Consider the following 25,342-nt stretch of genomic DNA (forward strand, 5'->3'; position numbering starts at 1 on the left):
TTAGTTTGTGGTAGATAGTGTCTCAAACCCATATGAACTGGATACATTATGGTGCATGACACATAAATATAGAAAAATAAATAAATAAAAATGTTGCTGCCAAAAAACGTTTAAATTTAACCATTTTCCAAGTGATTATACTGTTGAACCAATTATTAAAAAGTGGTTTTAAAAGTGTTCTAATTAGGCCAAGAGAGAAAAGGCCAAATTCAAAGAGATCAGTGCTTCATCTGAAGCTCAGTGTTTCGGCAGAACAATTGGCACTGTGAAAGCAAGGATAGTTCCACTTAACAACTTCAAACCTAACACATGGAGGGTGTAGGGACGAGGAGCTGATATGCAAATAGGCATAGCAGACCAACAGCAAGCAATAAACATACCAATTTAGGAGAGTGTAACAGTCACTTATCTCAAGCCAAGAAAAAGTCACTTCAAAAATGGCTTATAGCATTCTCTACACCTCGGCAACAGACACAAGCAGGGGTTTGCAGTCATAGCATGCATCATTGCATGGGGTTGAGTGCTAAAGCCCCAGTTTGTTTTCTGCCTTCCACCTACCTACTACCGTACTTATAAAATATTAAAGGGGTATTTTGATTAGAATAACATAATCATCACTTCTTGCATTTACATATAAAGTGTATGCTTTCAATGGAATAATGTCTCTGCTCAAGGCTAGGATAATATTGTTCATGGAAAGAGTCCAATGCTTTTATATTTCTCTAGGTCCTCAACGTTTGGTGTGTGGGTGTGTGTGTGTGTGTTTGTGTGTGTGTGAGACATTGTGGGGACACAATTATGCTTATGCTGTGAGGAGCAGGGTGCTGCTCCTCACCCTTACAAATATTCTCTATATCTGCATAAAGTATCTAAATCATTGTATTTCATAATATCAGATTTTTTAAAAAGTCCTAAAACTAGATAAAATTAAACATTTTAACAATTTGTTTATTTATCAATTGGGAAAAAAAGGTTTCCAATCTTAAATACAGTCCCATGATGTTTTAATATCAGTGTTATCAGGACTTTGACTTGGCCATTCCTTTGACTTTTTGCCTTTTTAGAGTTATTGTTTTGCTCCATTAACTACTTTTTGATGAACATTAATTAATACATGCACTGTAAGAAATGTTTGTAGAAATTACGGTAAAAAACTGTTAAATAGCAACAGTATATTACCGTTAAATGCAAAACAACATATCACAGTAATAGATACACTTTTTTACTGTTAATCAAGAAACAGTATGTAACTTTACTTTTTACTGTGAAAGTATGTAGAAAACACACAGTTTTACTGTTAAAACATAACATTTAGCTAAAATTAATGGGAAAATACCGTAAGTCCACAAGCAAGTAAATATCGTAAAATTAATGGTATTATTTGGTTTAAATTACAGATTTTGTTGACGTATACATTGAAATTTACGGTTTTAAACCTTTTATAATTCAACAAAAACATTTTCTTTTTTCTACAGAAAGGAGATGTTAAAAATATGGTATTTATGTTGATTTTGAAATAAAATATATGTTTACATATACTGTTATTATCTGTCATTTTATGTTATGCACTTGTAAGGCTTTAATGTGTGATGGAAAACTAAAACATGAATAATACATTTCTTGAAGAAATTGAAGTCATTAGTGTTGAAAAATACCAAATATCTCATGTATCAAGTTTCTGGAAAAGTTTGTCTTATTTATGTTGTTATTGGTTTTGCTTTTGACCTCTGACCTCTAATGTACCTACAGCACAAACTGGAAATATAATAAATAGGATTTGAAATGCGGCCCACACTGGGATCAGCCTCCATACTGGTAATGACCAGGTCCATTTATATCACCGTAATACTTAATACTGAAAATATGGTGAGTTACCGTAACATATGGTGAGTTACCGTAACATACGGTTTACTGGTTGTAAATGTATTTTATCTTATTTTATTTTCTCAAACTAACTGTGAACCACCGTCATTTAAAGACTAACAGACGGAGCACTGACGTATTCAGAGAGCGGGAAACTGTGGTTCAAATGTTAACGGACGCTGAACAGTTGGCGCCGCTTCTGTCTGAGCAGCACCGCGGAATACAGCGTCTCCTGAATGTTACCCTGGAGGAGCAATGTGTGGAGGTAAGTTTGAGGTTTAAAACAACGTTTCGGTCATTTTTCTTCTTAAAAGTTACGGTTATTGTAATTGACATTAAAGTTGAGGTTAACGACGTGTTCCCAAAACGCTATTTAGTTAACGTTTTTAACGGTAGCCGCTAGCTAACCTTAATGCTAATCTTACAAGTTAACTTGCTAGCTAACATTTGTCTTACATCTAACTGTCTTAGATATATTTGTGTTAAACATTAATGTGTTTAGCTAGCTAGCTAGGTGTACAACAAAATGTGTAGATGTAATTTCTGTGATTTCTGCTTACAACATTGAAGAATTAAGTCCTTCATTCCTTATTTATTTTTTATTTAAAAAATAAATAATATAAAAAATTATATTATTTGTTTAGTTGAGTCTTAGTTATCTGTCTTCAGTACCTTGTCTAACAAGTTGTTTTCTGGCTGCAGAGAGGATCGTGACAGTCCAGAACGTAAACATGATGGGCAACTTAAGTCTTAAAGCCAAACTGGTGCCAACATCTGCTCACTGTTCCAATTTCAGAACATCGTTCCATGTCTGTCTTCCATCATGTCAACCCCAGAGGTGTCAAGGCAAATTAAAGGTAAGCTGTGGCATAGTTTAGCAAACAATATGTAGATGCAAGCACAATTTCAATTTCATAGAGTTTATGTTCCTCAAGAAAACAGCCTCATCGTACACAGAAGAAACAAGCAGTCTGAAATGTGACTGTGGATTTTGTGACTGCTTCAGTGAATGTATCATTGTATTGTTGTTGTTGCATTGTACTGTTGATGTCTTAGTGACAAATATGTTAGTGTCTGTGTTTCACACTGATACTGTTGATTAACATATGACCTGTAAAACTATATATCAGATATCTGTTTTTAGGCATTATGCTTAAACGCTGCATCAATGTAACATTTGCTTCTGTTTTCTGGCTGCAGAGAGGATCATGCCAGTCCACGTCATACTTGACGAACGCGAATGATGACAAGACCTGTTCAAAGTTCCAGTTCCTGAACATCATTCCACATCTGTAGAGGACTTCAGACTTCATTCAAGTGTGAACCTTATGAGTTAAACACCGCTGATGTTTAGACAAATTAGAGGTAAGCTGTATTATTGCCCCCCTCATTCATGTTAGTGTAATAAAAAATAGAAAGATGCAATCAAAATTTAAACTTGACTCAACTTGATCTTTCTCAAAGCAACAGCTTCATCATACACAGAAGAAACCAGAACTCTAAAGTATAGTTGTTAATTGTCTGACTGCCTAAGTGGAGACATCTGAGTATTTAGGCTGGTAATGCTGTTGATTGCTTGGTGATTAATATGTCAGATTCTATATTTTGCCCATATACTCATAACATGCTCTGCAAAACTATACTTCAACTTTTTATCACGTAAAATTCATTGGAACTGTTTATGTAAGGCTGTATATGTGTGTGTGGGTATAATGATCATCACTGCATCAATTTTAATTCTGCTTTGTTTCTGTTTTCTGGCTGCAGAGAAACCTGCCAGTCCACAGTGTGCACCTTATGGACATCTTGGGAATCTTCTAGAAGAAATGATGACAACATACATCATGGGTTCTAGTTTATGGAATATCACGTCATGAGAGACTCTAAACCATGTTGAGCACCATCTTCAGTCATGTCTGACCTATTACTCATCCTGGGCAAGTGGCCACATTTTCTTATGATGTTTATATTGTTAATTTCACTGTACATTGACCTAAAAATACATGCTGTTTTTCAAGCTCTTAAAACTACTTTGTGAGTTAAATGGGCAGTTTACTGGATCAGATCAACACAGAATGCTTAAAGGCACAACCTTTACTTTTAATGATGATGATTTGTTGATTTACAATGTATTTATATGTTTATTTTGGAATTTATTATAAGTAATTGTTGACTGTAACATCTATGCCAATCAGCTGTAATGCCTTATTTGATTTACCGTACTTTCTACAGTAAAATTCTGGCAACCCCAGCTGCCGGTATTTTACCGCAACTTTTAATCTTTGTAATAATGTGTCATACATTTTCACCCTATTTTTTACAGTGAATTTCTGGCAACCACAGCTGCCGGTATTTTACCGCAACTTTTAATCTTTGTAATAATGTGTCATACATTGTCACCCTATTTTTTACGGTGAAATTCTGGCAACCACAGCTGCCGGTATTTTACCGTAACTGTGAATCTTTGCAATAAAATGCAGTAATGTTGTATACTGTTGTACTGTGTTTATAACTGAAAAAGAACTGTATCTAGGTTTACAGTATACCTGTTATTTTACATAGTTTACCTGTCAATAGATTTAACTATAGCAGTTATTTTTATAGTAAATTACCGTAAATAGGTTTACAGTAAACCTGTATTTTTATAGTAATTTCATGTAAACCAAAAAAGTTGCCAAGTATAAAATGTACGGTTTCTTATTAAATATACCGTAATGTGTCATACATTTTCACCCTATTTTTTGCGGTGAAATTCTGGCAACCACAGCTGCCGGTATTTCACCGTTAATTACACAGATTTTTTTTTACAGTGTGGATGCCTTTACATTTTCCTATATTGACTTGTAGGACTCAGAATTCACCACACCATCAACAATGGCCAAGTCCATGAACAAGAACATTGATGTGTCATAAATTGTCATCTGAAGTCAAGAGTATTAACACATGTAATGTACCTAAAATAATAACACAATCTTCTATGTCTTACCATAAGTAGCTTTTCTAGGATCTACGATCAAGAATTGTTGAGTTACACAACACTGGAAAGTGTTACAAAGTGATATCCAACACTTTAGACTTTAGAAGTCCACCTGTCTAAAGTTAGACAAACAATCTACAAAAGGAGACACTTTAGGACTGTGGCTACTCTACCAAGAAGTGGGCGACCATCAAAATGACCAAAAGAGCAACAAAAGCTCATTGATAAGGTAAAGAAACAACCCGAAACACAGTTAAAGATTTGAAGGCATCATTAGAACTGTTTAAGAGTCTACATTAAGTAGAACATTGAACTAGCAGGGTGTCTATGGCACCACAAAGGAAGCTGCTGCTTACTAAAAAGAACATTTCTGCACAGCTGAAGTTTGCCAAAGAGCACATTGACACTCCACAGCAGTATTGGCAAAATGTTTTGTGGACTGATGAAACTAGATTGAACTATTTGGAAATAACACAGAGCACTACATCTGTAAGGTATGGTGGAGATCATGATTTGGGCCTGTTTTGCTGCATCAGGGCCTGGCCAGCTTGCAGTGATTGATGGGATGATAAATTCCCTGGTGTATCAAAAAAATCTTCAGTATAATTTGAAAATCTCTGAAACTCTGTAGAAGCTGGGTGATGCAACAGGACAATGACCCAAAACACACAACAGAGTGGCTTCAGAAAAATAAAATCCACCTTTTGTAGTGATCAAATCAGAGCCCAGACCTCAACCCAATAGAGATGCCACAGAACAACTTGAAGATAACCACACACGAGACGTCCAAAGAATACGACAGAGCTAAAGCAGTTCTGCAGGAAGAATGGACTAAAATTCCTCCTGAACAATGTGCAGGTCTGATCCACAGCTACAGGAAGTGCAAGCTTATTGCTGCCAATTCAATTAGATGAAGATAAGATCACATTTTATGACAAATTAATGCAGAAAACCATGAAATTCCCACACTTTTTCTCACCACTGTATACACAATCTACCTGCAGACATGGATCAAGAATGTCCAACCTGGATGAAACTCAACGATATGCATGTTACTTTTTGCAACAATTCTATACTAACTAAACAAAATTAAATCATAAATATATAATAAGATATGGCTAAATTACCATTAAAACGGTGGCGAACAATAGTGACAAAAACACTCAACTAAACACTCAACATCCACTTGTGTTCTAGTTGTTGTCTCAGTCAGATCAAACTGTGGTTTGTTGCCTTGAGAGCACGTATTCAAGGCACCGAGTGCCAGATGCAGAAAAGCAGCCCTAAAAACACAACCAAATTACCTCCATGTTTCACAGTGAGTATAGTGTTTCCTTAAAAGGTTTTTTTTTTCAATCTGTGAATACGGAGCTGGCTTTACCCTGCCAGAAAGCCTCAGTGCTGTGTCTTCTGTCTAATGGATGTTGTCTTTGGGTCTTTGTCTGAGGTAGATTTTCCTCCCAAAAAAGCCACATTCAGGGTGTTGGCTACAGTCCCAAGGACATTAAACATCTTAATGTCTATTACTGATAGTGTGGTAATGCCTTGTTCTGTTGTCTTTTCAATGAGCTGCTTGTTTTTTATTTCACTTCTATTGTAAGGTGAACAACCCTCATTTAGGTCAGTTACAGTATAGACAAAAGTAAAACTTCAGTGGCAGACTTTTTAATTTCATTTCTTCCCATCTTTCTCTCATTTTAAAAAAAAGCATTTGGTGGTTCTGCACTGTTGTCAGGGGCCATGCTTTCACTTCATGATGAATTTCTGTCTAGATGGGAAATAGTGTTTTCGTGGATGACAATGTCTCCTTTCACCTGGTGATTTGAAAAGCATGACAGAGATGTTACAGAATGTCATCAACAAGCAGAAATAATATTACATGAATTGAGGGCGATTCTAAAAAGGGTACTAAAGATGATGGAGTGCCAAGGTGATAGCTCACTATCATTTTGTGTGTTGTTTCCACCCTTTGTCGTTGCCCTTGAAGAAAATTCACATCCGATGACGCAGAAAATTATGCTACAGATGTATTTCTTTGACAGCAGTATCCATCTGCCCTTCTCTGATGCAGCTTACAGAGCATTGTCTGAAGACTAATAGAAATAAAGATGTGCTGAAGTTCCAACTCTTAATGTTCGGATTTAGAAAATCAATGTGGAAATGTCTTTAGTGTGAGTTTAAGAATTTGAGCACAGACTTCTCTATTGTAAATCGTGTAATTGTGATCTTGCCATTTCCTTTTTTGTTCGTGTTGTTTCTTTTTCTTTGTTAGGTTCTGTTTGCTTCTTCTTCTGTCTTCAAATCACTTAAATTATGCACTTAAATTTGAAAATTAGAGTTGTTGCATTACCTACAGTCTTTATTTAGTCCACCAGTGAATCACACTGGTGGTAATTTAGTCTTTACAGTATATGTATATACAAGGGGTGTATGTTTATATTTCTTTACATACTGTACAGGTGTACGTATAAAATATATCTTTGTCGTGTCATGTGTTTATTCACACAAATTTGAAGATTTCACACATCTCAAATAATATTACAGGAATAATACAGTATAAGTATCTGTGTGTGGAACGGGCAGCATATGGTTAGTGTCTCGTGGTGTTGACACAAACTAAATATTTAGAAATGTGTTTCGCTTCATGTCTGTTCACTCTTTCTGTCACTTGTTCATTCTAGTTTCATAAGTAAGAATCCCTTCCCTTCTGGCTCGTGACTACTTTTCTCTTGTCATTAGCCTCGACTTCTACCTCTGTTTCACTGCAGCTCCCTGTCTCCATGCCCATCTGCCCATCTATCATTATTCCTCATTTCCAGCCAAGTGTTGAGCCACGGGAATCTATGAGGCCATCCCAAATCTAAGTTCTGTACGGCTGCCAGGCATGTCCATTTGATAAGCACTTGGATTTCTAGTTACAATCACCTCATCAGAAATCTCCAGTGAGGTAAATTCAGTTTGCATTTTTAGTTGTTTATTGTTGCATTATTTGAGTTGTTTGGCAATAAACAGGCGTAATGTAGCACTTTACAAAGTTCTGCCACCATTTATACTGTCTCACCATCCAGAGTTTTTTTTTTTAAACTGTTGATTTGTTTTTGTTAATTCGATGAACCAGTCAAGACATATTGTTAACTGCACAATGCATTTCTCAAAAAGAACTTTCTAATGGCTGGAGAAAATACCTATCCACAAAGTGAGAATATTTGCTAAGATGTCATAAAATAAAATGAATGTAATTAATTAGTGGGATAGGATTAACCCAGAATGCATGAATGTCTTCATAAGCAGACCAGTGTCAAATGTGGCATGCAGCGAACTGCAGCACTAATCCTAAACTGACTGATTGTTATTGTGTCTTTGAATTTTATTGCAGACTATTTTTATGATAGATTGTTAGCATTTTCGTTGACTCACTTTTGATTAAGGTCAGCTCTGTAGCAAAGCTGTGTGATTCTTTTAAAATATAATAAGGACGAGCAAGCATTTATTTAAAATAAATATTCATAATCTTCCCACACTCCTGTTGGTGTAAAGCCACATCAGTTACATCACAGTAAGTCTATGTTGCAGTTATAAAATAATACATATGATATATATTCTAATTATGTACAGAAACATACATCTCAGTTAGGTCATTATCTTGTCAACATGTAACTGCTGGCTACCTCTGGTTTAGTCTGTGCTGACCTCACTGGCATTATGATTAGTATGAATGTGAGAAATATAAAATTACAGCAAACAATATTACCTCGAACAGGTGGTAAGACACATTCAGCTTGATAATGATGGCTTATGATTGAATGATTAGTTTCATACTTTAGGGAAAATAAACCAAGATTTAGATTTATTCAAGATTTATTTTGTTATTACTGAGAAAAAAACACAAATTTTGATCTGGGTTTCCCATAATTTAATCACATACAAACAAGCTTCATCTAACTCTGTAAAAACAAATATATATTTATATTTTTGCACATTTTTAAAGCTATTAAGTAAGATTTTTATACTGTGTATGATCACTGTGTGTAGTGTCAGAACATGTAATCTACGATAATAATTATTAATAATTGAATATTCATTCATATTGTACCATTGAAAGCATGAAATGTTGGTTTGGCAGACTAATGTTTTATTTTCAAATTAAAAATTTGTTAAGACATGATAAAAGATTTTCCTCCCACTGCTGTAGCTTGAGCCAGTCATCATTAAATCATGCAGTGTGTGGTGGTTTCTCTGCCAGTGTCCCATGCAGGCCCAGGCAGGGAACCAAACATTAGTGACTTGATTTCCACGTAGAAATTTTGTGCAATAATTTTTTTTTTTCAAGGCTCACAGATGGCAGAACGTCGAGCCACAAACAGCAGTACAAATCCTTATGGCAGGAACCTTCGTGTGTGTGTGTATGTGTGTGTGTGTCTACGTGTCTGAAATGTTTGCAGCACAAGAACTACAGTTTGTCAGAAAGTCTAGTTGCATGTGTGCTGTGTGTTAAATGTAATGTGTGCTATATAGTCATATATAGTCAACACTGTAACAACAAGATTTCCAAATATCATTTATTTAACTTTTTTATGTAATCAAGTTTTTTTTTTTTTTTTTGCTAATATATTTTTAATTTTAAGTGCCATTCCTGAGGTTGGCATTAAGGGGGCGACTGTGTCTCAGTTGACGGGGCAGTTGCCTACAAACCCCAGAACTGGTGTTTCAATTGTGTTTTTAAGTGTCCCTGAACCTTGAACCCTTAAATTCAGCTGCTCCCCCACACAAACTTCCCCAAGAGGATTAATAAAGTAATATATTATAACACAGAGTAAAGAAGTTGTCCGTGGAGTAATGTTTTCATCCACATTCCCTTCATTGAAATATAGACATGTAGGTCAGAATAAGGTATGTGTTGCTGTGTTATATCCGAAACATCTGTAGAGGCAATAAAGCCGCATAAACTGGGGAATTATGTATATCACTGCAATATTCTCTGCTATATTTAGCATCGCATCTTCTGCAATTAACAATATAGCAATTTGTGACTCTGTATGTTTTTAATGTTGTGTGTGTGTGTACATTCCAACACTGGTGTTATCTTTCCCACAGAGATAGATAGCACTGTAGGTGAAGAGATGTTTTGAGTCTTCAGTTTTGCTCACTGACTAACAGACATCCTTTTGTGCCTGGAGTGCACCAAAGCAAAACGTCTTTGCCATGTTAAGCCAGAGAAAGAACAAAATAAATAAAAAAGGAAACATCCACACATCAAGATATCTTCCATTTTTCCTCCGAATATATGCAGTGGGGGATTTTACAGTCAGTCTCTGGCTGTAGCTGTATTCGTTATTTTTCTCCATTTGTGCAGTTGAATTTGATTTACTGGTAGCAGTCTGGAAGTGACCTTGTGAGGTGGTCAGGATAAATCAGTTCAGATAGTAATAGGAGGTAGGCAAGTACACATATTTATCAGTCGAGGACAGAGGGAGTTTCAAAGGTGTAGTGGTTTGTGTTTCTCAGGACTCCTGGAGAAATACAAACCTTTTGACAAATTGGCTTCCTGGAATTGAAGTGTGACACGTGATAATGTCGTCCTGCTTGTTCCAAACAGTCACTGTCTGAGCCAGATCGCTCATCAGTCCGGACCATTAAAACACTTCCCTATCTCTATAATACAGTTACACTTTTTTTCCTTTTATTTTGACCACTGCAACTTTATGAAAAGAAGCAGTTTAGCTTGGTTATTCTATATTTGACCTTGTACTGATTTAATTTTTTTAATCATGTAAAATTGATTTTTCCAGATGAAAAGACTTGCATTCACCATAGCATGTATTTATCCTTTTATTAATATCAGCATTAACTATACTTTACATTGCAATATACATTTACACGTGTGGCGTGTATATGTATGAAACATTTACAAGCTTTTTTTTCATCTTCTTCTTCAGTCAGTTTTATGAACTTAGCTCATTTTCCCACATGGACTCTTTTCATTGTGACTATGTGACATCTTAACGTTAATCAAAGTCTTTACTCTGTTTCAACATTTGCCCGTTACAAATAAAATCACTCTCATAACCTGAGGAATTTGCCCCGTCCATGGTGGGCTGTAAATTCCTGTGAAATTCCCTTTAGGAATCAATAGGCCCATATCTTTTCCCACGTTCCCCGTGGTGAATATAAACAATCTCAGCACAGAGAATGCTGTGTGAGATTAGACACTGACTTACAGGCGTCCTGTTGAATGTTCTGAAAACTATCAGACATTTCAGGTTACTGTAGATCAGGGTCTTCCAAATGATCTTATTAATAAAAGTGGTTGTGCTTAACAGTCAAATAAGAGGTGGTTAAACAACTCACACAAACCCATACAACCTTAAGGGAGGATATTAATAGCAAACTGATCTGAGTGCTGGCATTCAGTTAGATTTTAAAGAGGTCTTGGTCTGTTTAGTGCAAAATTGTATTGGTGTTATTACGCCAATACCAGCTTAAACACACATCAGGCCTCAAGGCAACAGCATTTAAATATTGTTTTTTTCTTGAGAAGGCTAACAGCATTGTTTCTGATTCATCTTGAATGTGCTATTTCTTTGAGTATATTCTTTTTCATCATAACAGGGAAGGAGAACATGAGGTCGAGAACTGCATATAAAACAGATGAATGCACACTGAGATGCAGGGCATTGACTAACAAGTTTGAAAATAAGTTATTTATTTTATAGTGACATGTTACTGTATTTCTCATTCCCCTGTCAGCCTTTGATATCACCAGGCACCGTTTGCTATTAATCTGCAAGAATCCTAAATGTATTTATTATGAGCATTCATTTAGTACTGCATCCAGAAGTATCCAATTTGCACAAATGCCAAAACCATAAAAAGAGATCCTAAAATCTATCCGTCTATGCAAATAAAAGAAGTTATTGCTGCAAATTTGGGGACGTCAGTGATTCAGTTTTATCTGATTATATATTGGGCTCATTTTATATCCTCTGATGGCGTAACTACCTGCCTGTTTGAAAGCCAATTCCCACTGTAGCATGATTGAATGAGCTCATAGCCAGCTCCTTCCCTCTTCTGTGTCCAAGACATGGAGAATCCTCCCATGTGATATCTAACAACCAAGCAACACACCAAAGACAAAGTCATTTGCATATCCCACATGTTCTGTTTACACTGCTCCCATTCATCACCAAAGACATCTTTATGGATAGAATCTTCAATGGGTGAGTGACATTAATCAAGTACAGATCCAACAAGAAAACGGCAAAATCAGAAGAAAGTCCATGTCTTGGGTGTAATATTGCATGCAGATAAAGTGTAGGAGTAAGCAGAAAACCCAAAGGGAGGCAGGCGCAGTTTGCAGAGAGCAGGTTTCTTGGACTCAGCATTTTGGCTTTGCCTGATACAGTGCCCAGGTTTTTGTAAAGGACAAAGTAATATGTTTGCAGGAGGAAATGTTAGTTTTCATTTTATGGTACAGGGCATTGGTAGGATCAACATCATATAAAAAATAAATAGTGCTCTAGTATCAGTACAGACATGCATGCTCCATAAAGGCAGCTTTCAACAGCCACTGTTGCCCAGCCTCAAGCTATATGCTTTATATCATGAGAAAAAGAGGGAGGAAACTGTTACTTTGGTTTTCAGTAGGTGCAGTGTGGGTGATGTGAGCTAAAAGAATCAGACGGGTCAGTCTCAATAGCAACATTAAATGGGCTGTGATAAAATACCAAGCAGCTGGGGCCACTTGCTGTGGAGATTCATCCTTGCTAAGGTCCTCAGGTTCGTGGCGTGGCAAGTTTGCAAGACTCTTAAAGAGCAACTCCACACTGAATCTTCTGTGGAGGAAACACATTGCTGCACTGACCTCTGTGGGGTCAACAGTTCACCTGTGTTCACCTAACAACACAGTGGTTGGCTATTTATGGCGCTTTCCCTTGTGACACAATACAACTTCACTATTACTAGATTTAAACACAACTACTGCTTTTTATATTTGGATTATTGCTGATCAGGCATTGATTAGACCAATCAACTTCAATTTGCTAATAATTATTTTTGCCTCAATTCCAATATATCCTAAAAAAATAGATTGAAAGAGATGGAAAATTTACATTTAAAAAAAAATCCTACCTTACACATGGGCAAAAAATAATAAACAATAACACATTTAACTTGGGAGCTTGTAAGGCACTGTAACCCCTGCATGTAGGGTCACAGACAACCATTCACACACACACACACACACACACACACACACACACACACACACACACACACACACAATGATTAACAGAGACATGATGCGGACGCATGCACATATCATTTTAAAATGCTTTGTCTCACTCTCCACATCACTGATATAAACAGCAAACACGCACATACGCACACACACAGACGCTGAGCACATCACCAGTAACAGCTCTCCTGACACCCACCACCAGTTTGTTGTGCTGTTCACATGATGTCCCCGGAGTGAGAAGCTGCAAGCAGTAGGTGACAAAAGAGAACAAACAAACGAGAGAAAACACGGTGTTCACAGATAGGGTGGCTGTGGTGCACCTCAAAAAGGTGTCCAGTAACAAAGCCACACTCGTGTCTTCAGGATCTAAAGCGTGAATAGCACCATAATAGAATTACCTTTCATACTGATACCATTTAACTGTCAACAAGTGATATCACACGAAGGTCAGCGATGGATAGCACAGACCACCTGCACATGAGTGCAAGAGTCTGACACTGGAACTTACACTTCTGAGACAGAACTACTTTGCCTTAAAGCTGTATCATGTTCAGTTTACAGTAGGTATAAGTGTAACTTACATTTAACACATTAATTACAGTATGTGTCATTAGTGTGTGAAATTGCTTCCTAACCATGCTTTCCATGCTGTTAGGAGGCTCAGTAATTTTGCCCTTACACGCTGTAATTACATGTAACTAACAGGGACTGTAGGAGGCCACTTTCAGACAGGTTTACCATTGCCATTAAAACATTTTACAACTCAAAGCATGAAGCAGAAAATTCAAAGCACCCTAGAAACCTAAACAGTGCGCGGTTTAATGTTGTTGCGCAGAACACAAACGTTGAACGTTACAAATTGGTCCACAGCTAAATCTTTTCTTTTTTTAAAATTACAAATACCACCTTCATCCATCAAATTATAATGTCACTACTCTGTGGTTTAAACATAGAGTAATAACTTTAAAAGTACTGTTTTAAAGGAATTAGTTGGTCTTTCTTTCGACTGTTACATTTTGTTACCTTTGCTGTAGAGCTTGGCCTGAATCTCATGTAACTCTCAACATAAAAGCAGATGAGCATATTTCCAAGAATGCCAAATTATTCCTTCAAATCGGGGCCATCTGTAATCAGATGCCATGCATTAAAAGGTCAGCACCAAGAAAAAAGGTCAAATCATGATAGTCTTCAACACCCCAGGTGGCATGTGGTGTGGGATTACGGACATCTGTCTGCATAGCATGACAGTAGTTCAACCCACAACACCATTCTGGTGTAATTATGTGTAGGCAGCCTAACATTACAAATAATCCCACCTAAACCTCAACTTAGAGCCAAAACACACATAAACGCATGTATGTGCATAGCATTCCTGATTACAGCACAATTAGGATTACCCATGCTTCTAAAATGAATTATACTGTATGGAAGCCTTTAGTCTTTCTGCAGAGCCACATGACTTTCACTCTAGTGTTCAACAACAACCCCCACAGATGTATGCAAAGGCAGGATAGTGCTGCAGTATCCTGCAGCATACAAAGTATTCTGCCTGTAGAGATAAAGCCATGTGTATGGCCACAGCACCCACTGCTTCCTGGATATTAAGGACCATCAGTGGTCAAGATTACTGCACTCTCCATGCTGAACACAGTGTGGATGATGCCAAATAGCTTCATAAAAACACAACATGTTGTTACCATGCAAAAAATCCAAAGACAAATAAACAAATAATATACAATGAAGTAAAACATATTTACTAAACCAATAATAAAGGACTAGTTCACTAATCTAAAATGAAGCTATCTTTTGGGACATGTCAATCAAATAACACTTTCTACTGTTCTGTTTTATGTGTTATTTTATTATCTGCTTTTGCTAATCAGGCATGTGCTTTTAAAGGGAGTTCTATTCCATGAGTTAAGACTGTCAGGCAGCATGTCCTGTCAGGCTAGTGCTGTCTCAGAGTCTGCATTTAGGCCGAGAAAGTCCCTCTAATGCATTCACTGCTGCAGCCACAAAGCCCCAAAAGGCATGACTGGCACCTGGTGAGATAAAAATGCAATTAAAAAAACTTTTTGCCCACTGCATTAACTTTGACAGAACTAAATATAGATAAGTATTCGAGTCGCTAAACTAGCCTGGTTCCAACCCTTGAGCCACTTTTTCAAATTTGTCCACTGATTTGAGGGTCTGGTGTTTTTGTTCTCAGGTGGAGAAAAAAAAGCAGCTAGGTGAGAGAGACTGGAGCTGGCGACTTATCAATCTGTGTCAGAGACAGAAAATGGGAGCTGGATATTTCACTATGCTCAAGTGGTGATGTGACATTATGCAGGTAGACCTCCTGAATATGAGCCACACATACTGAAGATGAAGTGGGCAGGAAAACACCAGTTACCCGGGTTTGAAGTGGCACTCAGTCGTAGTGTACCACTTCATCCCGTTGACGATCCTTCTTGAAGTGATGTGCAGACTTTTTTGCCCGAACCAATGGCGGGTTTGTATTGAAGTGGATAACATGAATGTATTATACAATGCATGGGGTAGGAGGCTCCTCATTCTTTCACAAAGTTTCTCTGATTTTAGCGAGGGGTCCCTTTTATTATAAAGTTACTACAGTATTTTCACTGTCAGTGGGCAGACGCTGTTTTACCTAAACCCTTTCTCCTAATCAACCACATTTCTAAACTTCTGCTGGAATCACAAATGCATTTTGTAAGGAACACATTTCAACTAGATTACAGTTTAAGTTAACATGATGACAATGAGATGACAATGGTTTATGGTTAGACATATTGGTCTTAATAAAAAGTATCAGAGTCAGTTAAATGACCCTCGTTGGGTAGCAGCCAGTTTCAGCAGTTCCTCTCTGTATGTTGTTTTTGTTGGCTATCTTCCTCCAACTCATGTTGCGTGCTCCTCTGAGGTGGAGGATGAAAGTAAACTCACTGGGATCTTTCCCCAGCATTCATGAGAGGACCAAGCTTGCTATTAAATACCACCTATTAACATAGGCCTGGTCCTAAGAGGGAGACCCAAAATCCACTTGAATGACCACTGGCACAAGATATCACTCCACCGCAGCTCAAGGTTTAAGCTCCAGGAAGTGTATGTCACAATGTATTTATCAGTGTTAAAGTAGAACCAGGTTTGAAGAGCCACAAACACGATAAAGTCATAGAAAAATGATGCTTAGTTGTTTATTATTACAACAATTCAAAGGTACAAGAGCACCACAGTGCTGAGTCTGTTTTTTTTTAGCTTATCTCTTTAACTGCAGACCAAACAGCTCTGAACAATACTGTTAATAACTCATAAATCATGATCATAGAAAAACCTTTATTGTTGCATGAATTAATGTGCTGTATTTGTCTTTCATTAAGGCATGCAGGCATGAATTAATGATAATGAATGTACCTTTACTATCAAGTGTTACTGAAGCATGGTTTTAACAAGTCTTTTTAAAGTGGTTGACATATTGGTTTTTAACGGTGACTCATAATATAAAGCAGCTCATACAGTCTATACAACAAGGTTAGGATTTATTTACTCCAACAATTTAGACACAGGTCTTGAAAATTTCATGGTAATCCAGATGGGATTGAGCTAAACTGCAGAAAGAGCCATTCATTATTTGTCCTTTCTTTTTCAGTGCCACGGGGAAATACAGATAAGTAAAAAGTAAAGAGAAGACAAAGAGAGTGAATGGTAGACTCTTTTTCAAGGCATCCAATCATTTTGACCCCGGATGAACTTTATTGTTTTCCCCCCTAGTCATTTCAGACATTATACCGAATTCCTGTGTGACCCTGTGGACTTGGTGAATGGCATCTGATATTTTTTAAGTGGTACATACTCATGTTCAGTCTGACCTACAACATGTACAGGAACTCTCCTGAGTGACAAAAACACTTCAAAGAGACGCTATGACAGAGCCACTGACAGGAACGAGGCAAAGGGCTCAGCTGTCTTCACTATCTTCCATCTTATATGTGTGTGTGTGTGTGTGTGTGTGTGTGTGTGTGTGTGTGTGTGTCTACTGTGTTCACAAGTGAGAGAGGAACAACATAAGATCAGTCAGACACAAATCTATAAGCCTTAACAAGGATCAGACTTATTTGCTGGTCTTATTTTAGACAAAACACCGAGCATTCAAAGTGAGAGGTTCAGCTGAGACAAGCAAACAGAGCAGTTAGTCATCAGTTGTGATGACAGTGAGAGGTTGTGTGTTCAACAGGGAATTCATTTTCTCAAAAATGCTTTGGTGATTTTTGGCTGTTGTATACTCATTTGTGGATTTCTGATGTGCTGAAAATAGCATTGTTCCATCCAAACAACTGTCATCAAAACTGCCTTGGATGCCAATAAAGTTTTACCAAACTCAGGTGTACTTTTAACAATTGCCCGTGCGTCTTCTGTTGTACAAATACAGGTGTTAACAGTAAACAGTAAGCCATCAAATGCATCCCAATGAGCAGCACTGGATTAAATAGGAAGAAGAGAAACAGAGAACAGTCTGCACCACAGCCAACATGTTGAGCACTGTGTCTCTCTTTCTCTCCTTATCTTAAAAGTACATCATTATCCACGTGAACGCACACACTCTATGTCAGCACATCTCTGACAACAAAAATAAATCGCAAATTTCCACAAGCAAGTGGAATCACGCTTAAATTTAAAAACAGCTGCAGTTCCTCAGATAGCACAAATAACACGCAGACCTTTTGGGAAGTGTAACTTCCCAAAGTCTCGTGTTCTTGAGCGCTGCCAACATTTGCTGAGAAAACACGAGAGAGATCCAAGAACACGGAGCCTGCACAGCGGTAATCAGTACGGACCGGCACAGTCATTTCACACACGTCTGCATTAAAATTGAAAGAAGAACACATTTCTCTAACCCTAACCAAAGTCGTTTTCTTGCCTTAACCTAACCTCAGATGGGGTTTTGGTTTCAAAGTCAGGTCTGCAGTTTGTCGGTGGCCACAAAAAACACAACTGGTTCAAAGAGACTCTGGAAGGGAAAACAGGAATTGGCCCAAGTGTGAAGTGTCTGGGGTGATGGTCAGCACCTCTAAGTGTGGGGCCAGGAAATGCAGGATTAGGGGGTGGTGCCCCAAGTGAAGGAGATAAAGCATCTTAGGGTCTAGTTGACAAGTGAAGATAAAATGCAGTGGAGCACCAGACCGATAGGAGGATTGGAGCTGTATTTAACTGTTGTGTTAAAGAGGGAGCTGAGCTTCAACCTGATCTATGTTCCAACCCTCTGTCATGGTTTCGGCCTGGCATCAGGCCAAGCTGAGGATTTCCCTCACTGCTCCACTTCACTCTCCCTCTGGACTCCGCCCACCAGCCAGTTCTCTCCCTCTGCTCTTGCCAATCAGCGGCATATTGGACTCACCTGTGTTCCCCTCACACTACATAAGCTCTCCTCAGACTTTCCTCCCCTGTCAGATCGTCGTCGTTCCCCCTTCTTGTTTCCTTGCCTGTCTCCAGCCTGTGGTTCCTTGCCTGTTGCTTTCCTTGACTGTTGCCCAACCTTGCTCCTGCTGACTCCTCCTCAGCCCTGTCTTGCTTTCCCCCCCCTGGACTCTGGATTTTGTGCTTTCCTCTCTGGATTCCCTGGACTATGTTCCCCCCTCTGAACTCTGGACATTGTTACCTGTACCCGTGAGTGTTTTCCTGCCATCGAGCAGTGGTTTTTGGTTTTGTACTTTGGTTCCTGTTTTGTTACTTTGTTCTCCGCCATCTGGGTAGTTTTCTGTTGTTACTTTGTCCTCGTGTTTTCCTGTTTTTGTAGTGTCGGTTGACACCCCCCTTAGTTTCCCTGTTTTTGTGTTTTTCAGTAATAAATCCTGTTTCAGTTAATTCCTGCCTTGTCCCCCTCCTTAAGACTGTGACAGAACGATCTGACCAGACCGCAGCCATGGATCTCTCTGATCCCTTAAATGGCCTACCCAAACTTCCCCCCTGTCCCTGTTTTAAGCACTACGGGCTTTTTTCTGATGCCCTGCGGGAGGAATACCTGGACCTGCGCAGTGCTGCGGATTACCTGTTTAAATGCCTGGACTTAGCAGGAAGCCCAGAGCATATCATGTCAATCACGAAAGTAGCCATAAAAACCCTGACAAAAAAGGACTTTCTCATGTCGTACATAGAATTCAGAAAACTCAAGGACCTTATCCTGTCTCGCCTCACAGCCTGCAAATCCCGGACCCCCACAACCCAGACACCCGTCCACCACTACAGGCCCGATCCAGACTCCTTGGCCTCCCCTGCTGTTAGCCAGCCTGCTACTCCGTTAGCCTCACCTACTCCCAGGCATGACCTCCCCGCTCAGCCAGCTCTGCTCGACATCCACACCTCACCTTCTCCTCTGACGCCCGTTGCTCTGAGTCCGGAAGAGGCTCGGGACATCTATACCCAGCTGAAGGCTCAGTCAGCCCCAGAACCGGACCTCCGGGTCTCCAGCGAACACGAGCACTCACCATTCTGGGGTACACGTCTGGTTCTAGCCCCTACACCGATAAGTTACCTGCAATCCAGATACCTGCGGCGGTTCCGCCAGAGGCGTCGGAATGCCACGGCCGCTCCAGTCTCAGTCACGGCCCCAGTTCCTGCTCCAGTCTCAGTCTCAGTCACGGCCCCAGTTCCTGCTCCAGCTTCAGTCTCAGTCACGGCCCCAGTTCCTGCTCCAGCTTCAGTCTCAGTCACGGCCCCAGTTCCTGCTCCAGCTTCAGTCTCAGTCACGGCCCCAGTTCCTGCTCCAGCTTCAGTCTCAGTCACGGCCCCAGTTCCTGCTCCAGCTTCAGTCTCAGTCACGGCCCCAGTTCCTGCTCCAGCTTCAGTCTCAGTCACGGCCCCAGTTCCTGCTCCAGCTTCAGTCTCAGTCGCCGCAGCTGCTCCAGTCACAGTTCCAGTCGCCGCAGCTGCTCCAGTCACAGTTCCAGTCGCCGCAGCTGCTCCAGTCACAGTTCCAGTCGTCGCAGCTGCTCCAGTCACAGTTCCAGTCGTCGCAGCTGCTCCAGTCACAGTTCCAGTCGTCGCAGCTGCTCCAGTCACAGTTCCAGTCGTCGCAGCTGCTCCAGTCACAGTTCCAGTCGTCACAGTTCCTGTCACCGCAGCCGCTCCTGCTATCGCAACTGCCTCAGCTTCGGCTCCTGTTCTTGATCCTGTTGCTGTCACCACGATCGCCGCTACCCTGGTTGCTGCAATCACCGCTGCTCTGGTCACCACAACAACTCCAGCCCTGTCTCCAGGCGGGTCGACGCGGAGGTCGTCGTCGCCGTCTCTCCTGTCTCCAGGCGGGTCGACGCGGAGGTCGTCGTCGCCGTCTCTCCTGTCTCCAGGCGGGTCGACGCGGAGGTCGTCGTCGCCGTCTCTCCTGTCTCCAGGCGGGTCGACGCGGAGGTCGTCGTCGCCGTCTCTCCTGTCTGTTTTGTCTCCCCAGCCTCTCCTGTCTCCAGGCGGGTCGACCCAGAAGCCGTTGTCGCCGTCTCTCCTGTCTCTGAGCGGGTCGACGCTGAGGTCGCTGTCATCGCTGCCTCTCCAGCCTGTCCCGTTCCTGCCGCCGGAGCATCCGCCCGGCGCTCCACAGCCGGCACTCCAGACGCCGGAGCATCCGCCCGGCGCTCCACAGCCGGCACTCCAGACGCCGGAGCATCCGCCCGGCGCTCCACAGCCGGCACTCCAGACGCCGGAGCATCCGCCCGGCGCTCCACAGCCGGCACTCCAGACGCCGGAGCATCCGCCCGGCGCTCCACAGCCGGCACTCCAGACGCCGCCGCCGGAGCATCAGCCCGGCGCTCCTCAGCCGGCACTCCAGACGCCGCCGCCGGAGCATCAGCCCGGCGCTCCTCAGCCGGCACTCCGGGTCTCAGCTCCGCAGCCGGCACTCCGGGTCTCAGCTCCGCAGCCGGCACTCCGGGTCTCAGCTCCGCAGCCGGCACTCCGGGTCTCAGCTCCGCAGCCGGCACTCCGGGTCTCAGCTCCGCAGCCGGCACTCCGGGTCTCAGCTCCGCAGCCGGCACTCCGGGTCTCAGCTCCGCAGCCGGCACTCCGGGTCTCAGCTCCAGGCAGCCGGCTTCCGCTTCGCAGTCCGGAGGCGCTCCGGGTCTGTTCGCCGGCTCTCCTGCCGCCTCCCGGCCGTCCGCCCGAGGCGCTCCGGGTCTGTTCGCCGGCTCTCCTGCCGCCTCCCGGCCGTCCGCCCGAGGCGCTCCGGGTCTGTTCGCCGGCTCTCCTGCCGCCTCCCGGCCGTCCGCCCGAGGCGCTCCGGGTCTGTTCGCCGGCTCTCCTGCCGCCTCCCGGCCGTCCGCCCGAGGCGCTCTGGTCCTGTTCGCCGCCTTTCCTGCCGCCTCCCGGCCGTCCGCCCGAGGCGCTCTGGTCCTGTTCGCCGCCTTTCCTGCCGCCTCCCGGCCGTCCGCCCGAGGCTGTGCCTTCTGGTTCGTCATCTCTCTGGTCTTGGTTGCCGCCTCCCGGGCGTCCGCCTGAGTCTCTCCTGGTCTGCTGCGCCCGGTCCCTCCTCCTGGCCTCCCTCCGCCCGCCCGGTCTGGTGTTTGCGGGCCCTCCTCCTGGCCTCCCTCCGCCCGCCCGGCTTGGTGCTTTCGGGCCCTCCTCCGGGCCCCCTCCTCCCGCCCATCTTGGTCTGCTCGTCCTTCCTGGTTTTTCGTTGGGCCGTCTGGGATCCGGCCCTTGCCGGGGGGGTTCTGTCATGGTTTCGGCCTGGCATCAGGCCAAGCTGAGGATTTCCCTCACTGCTCCACTTCACTCTCCCTCTGGACTCCGCCCACCAGCCAGTTCTCTCCCTCTGCTCTTGCCAATCAGCGGCATATTGGACTCACCTGTGTTCCCCTCACACTACATAAGCTCTCCTCAGACTTTCCTCCCCTGTCAGATCGTCGTCGTTCCCCCTTCTTGTTTCCTTGCCTGTCTCCAGCCTGTGGTTCCTTGCCTGTTGCTTTCCTTGACTGTTGCCCAACCTTGCTCCTGCTGACTCCTCCTCAGCCCTGTCTTGCTTTCCCCCCCCTGGACTCTGGATTTTGTGCTTTCCTCTCTGGATTCCCTGGACTATGTTCCCCCCTCTGAACTCTGGACATTGTTACCTGTACCCGTGAGTGTTTTCCTGCCATCGAGCAGTGGTTTTTGGTTTTGTACTTTGGTTCCTGTTTTGTTACTTTGTTCTCCGCCATCTGGGTAGTTTTCTGTTGTTACTTTGTCCTCGTGTTTTCCTGTTTTTGTAGTGTCGGTTGACACCCCCCTTAGTTTCCCTGTTTTTGTGTTTTTCAGTAATAAATCCTGTTTCAGTTAATTCCTGCCTTGTCCCCCTCCTTAAGACTGTGACACCCTCATCATCACCATCATGTTGATGATCTGTAATTAGATAGGATTTTAATGTTTTCGGTCAGTTCCATGTTACTAACATCCAGTTTTTTGCATCCTGGTTTTACAGAACCTTTCCCCATTGGACCAGTGTGAAATGCCTCTGGAAGAAGGAAAAGAAGAAGAGGGCATGGAGGCGCTCCACCATATGTTTTGAGTTGCATTATGGTTTTCTGTTGGGTTTACATTTAATCAGGGACACAGTGTTCTTTATCACTGGAACATTCACAATTCATGTACGCTAACTTTACAGCGCGTTTATTATCGAGGCTGTGGTTTCAAAGGCGTCTCTTGTCAGACCGCGGACGTCACGTTCTGATCAAAGCACCTTATTTATGCTCCTGATCCTTTGTTGTCTTGGAGTCTGACATTCTGGAAGATTCGCTGCTCGTATGCTGCACACGCGTGCCCTGCACTGTATGCCTCGGCGCCTTGGTGTGAGCGCTCGCTGTGGGTTCACACCTTTCTAACTAATGATAATGCACCAGACAAAGTATGTAAATGAGTGTGAATATCAACCATATGGAAAAATACTGGAACCCACATGTGAGTAATTAACTGCAGTAACAATGCAGAACAAAACTACAGTTATGCTCTTTGTTTATCTGTTTATCTCATACAGGCCTCTTGAGACTCATGGTTTCTATGGAGACCTATGTGGGTGGAAGTAGTGGGGACTCACGAGAGACCTCTTACCCGCACAGGTTCTGCTATACTGACGAACCAGCTTTGGTTCACAGTAGTTACTTTGTGTGGCCGCACCGAACGATGAGCCCGAACGCAGATATTAATTCGAATCCCTTGTGTCAATTCCAGCAGCTGCAGTAATGTCTCTGTTGGACATGCCTGAGTGCAGATTTTGTTGAACCTTGAGTTAACAGATTTGTAAAGACTATGTGTCTCCTCTTTTTACATTGTACTATTGTTACTACAGGGAATGGGAGCTGTATTCAAATTCTCTGGACATAACAGAGCCTATAGTAAAATGTACAACATTTTCAGAAGGCAAAAATCTTCTTATCGATGAGGGAACGTGGATTTTGGCTCACTAGCGTCTCTCTCACCAGCGGTGCACTAATTACTAAACAACAACCTCGGTTCCCACAGCTGTTTTCCAAATCTCCAAGTGGAAAATAAATACGTTTTGCAGGGCTTTCTCTGCTCAAGAATGACTCTTGAATTGAAATGGAAAAATGTTAACTGTACTGCTTTGTAAAAAAAGAGGGCTTGAGAGAATTGAAAATCCTCCTTCTACTAGCAGAGAGTTTCTCACTGCATGACACAAGCGCAGCCAACGCAATCCCTCACATAACCTTTGAATTATTTACATATTCTGGTGGGGGAGCGTCAACATTGATATTACTGTAAATGCCTAGCAGGGTGAGAATGGACACAAAGATGCCTGGACAGCTATCATATTACATGGTCTGAGCACTCAGCCTCTGCAAGTATCTGCAAGTTGGGCCAATATATTGATCGTAACCCCAGGGACAGAAGGTGCTGTCAAGTCAGTCGGCATCTTGGCTCAGCTTAACTTATTGATCATTTAATAGTTTTTGCCAAGGCAGTCAATGGTGATGCAGAGATTAATCAGTAACATCTACCCTCCCCCAGTGTCTATGAATAATCCTGCAGAGTGCAGAATGGACTGCACATTGGTTTCAACTAAACATGTTTTATTTTTTTTTCCCATTAGGAACAAAAAATAAATCCAAAGTAGTTCTCTTTCATTTGATTACCTACCCCGAAATGTTAGTATTTAAAGGGATGTTAGTCTCCAGGGCAATGTTGTCTATCAATACCAGTTAAAGGAATGTCTCTGTGGTGTACTAATACAAGGGCATCGGATTGTCAAACATACCCAGGTGCTTGTTTCCATTATAAATGAGGTCCTTAGTTTGGGATGCACCACAAAAAGGAGAATAACCTTGGATTGTTCTCTGCTCCTTCCTTTTTCTGAGGTTTGTCTTTTTATTCTTTTTTCCTAGACACATGTCATCACAGGAGTCTGACTTATTAAATACACTCCTCGCAGTGTAAATTAATTACTGAGTTGCTCGAATGTTTGGTGTATGTTTATCTAAACTGAACATTGTCTTGCAAATTAATGGAACAATTCAATTAAAGCGGCAACAGAGCTGACATTTAGTAACTTGTGACATTTGCTGTCACTAGTTCGCAAACAACTTCCTCAATAATTCAACATAGAAAAAATGTTTTCGCACGTGTGAGTAAGTAAACACCGGGACACTGTTGTTGACTCTATAAATGGACGTCTGATGGCAAGTGTCAGCTCTTGTTTCTCTCTTTCATCTCCTCCTTTTCCACCCACACACCGTGACTGCATTTGCTTTGGCTTAGGATGCATCATCATCATCCTCATCATCATGTCTTGGCTGTGGGGAGCAACAGCTTAGATGAGGCACAGAAACATTTACTCATACTTTAAGTCAAAGGCTTAAAATAATACTTGGAAAAGAATGACCCGTGTTCCACGCAATCAAAACACAGTGTTTTTAAGTAGAAAAGAGCCACAGGGCGACTAGGTCATTATCTCCAACTGCACTGTGCTTTTAGTGTTGGTTTTTAAAATCACTGACAAACTGAGAAACCCTTTGGGCGAAATACAAAACCCCCCCTCCAGTAGTTCACAGTCAAGCTGCGACAAACTGATTAAAAATCAGATGTCTATCTTCTAGTGGTGGACTCATACTAGAGTGCATGAAACCAAGAGGTGTTTCTAATGTTTCAGTCGTCTCATTTATGTAAATAAGGAGGCAAAAATATTAGGACTCCACTAATAATACCTCACTAATAACTATACAGTGGAATCATCACCTTTCTGAGGATTTCTAACTGTGTAGAGGTAGAATTCATGGCAGAGCTGCTGTGAT

General features: G+C 41.7%; 1 long non-coding RNA gene across 1 annotated transcript; it reads left to right on the plus strand.

The window, feature by feature from the left end:
- The first annotated feature begins 2,469 nt into the window (after positions 1-2,469).
- On the plus strand, positions 2,470-3,370 carry LOC113151038. The gene is made up of 3 exons (XR_003297695.2): positions 2,470-2,720; positions 3,064-3,228; positions 3,328-3,370. It is a non-coding gene; the product is annotated as an uncharacterized LOC113151038 (long non-coding RNA).
- The last annotated feature ends 21,972 nt before the right edge of the window (positions 3,371-25,342 follow it).

Source organism: Anabas testudineus, chromosome 9 (genome assembly GCF_900324465.2).
Source record: "Anabas testudineus chromosome 9, fAnaTes1.2, whole genome shotgun sequence".
NCBI lineage: Eukaryota > Metazoa > Chordata > Actinopteri > Anabantiformes > Anabantidae > Anabas > Anabas testudineus.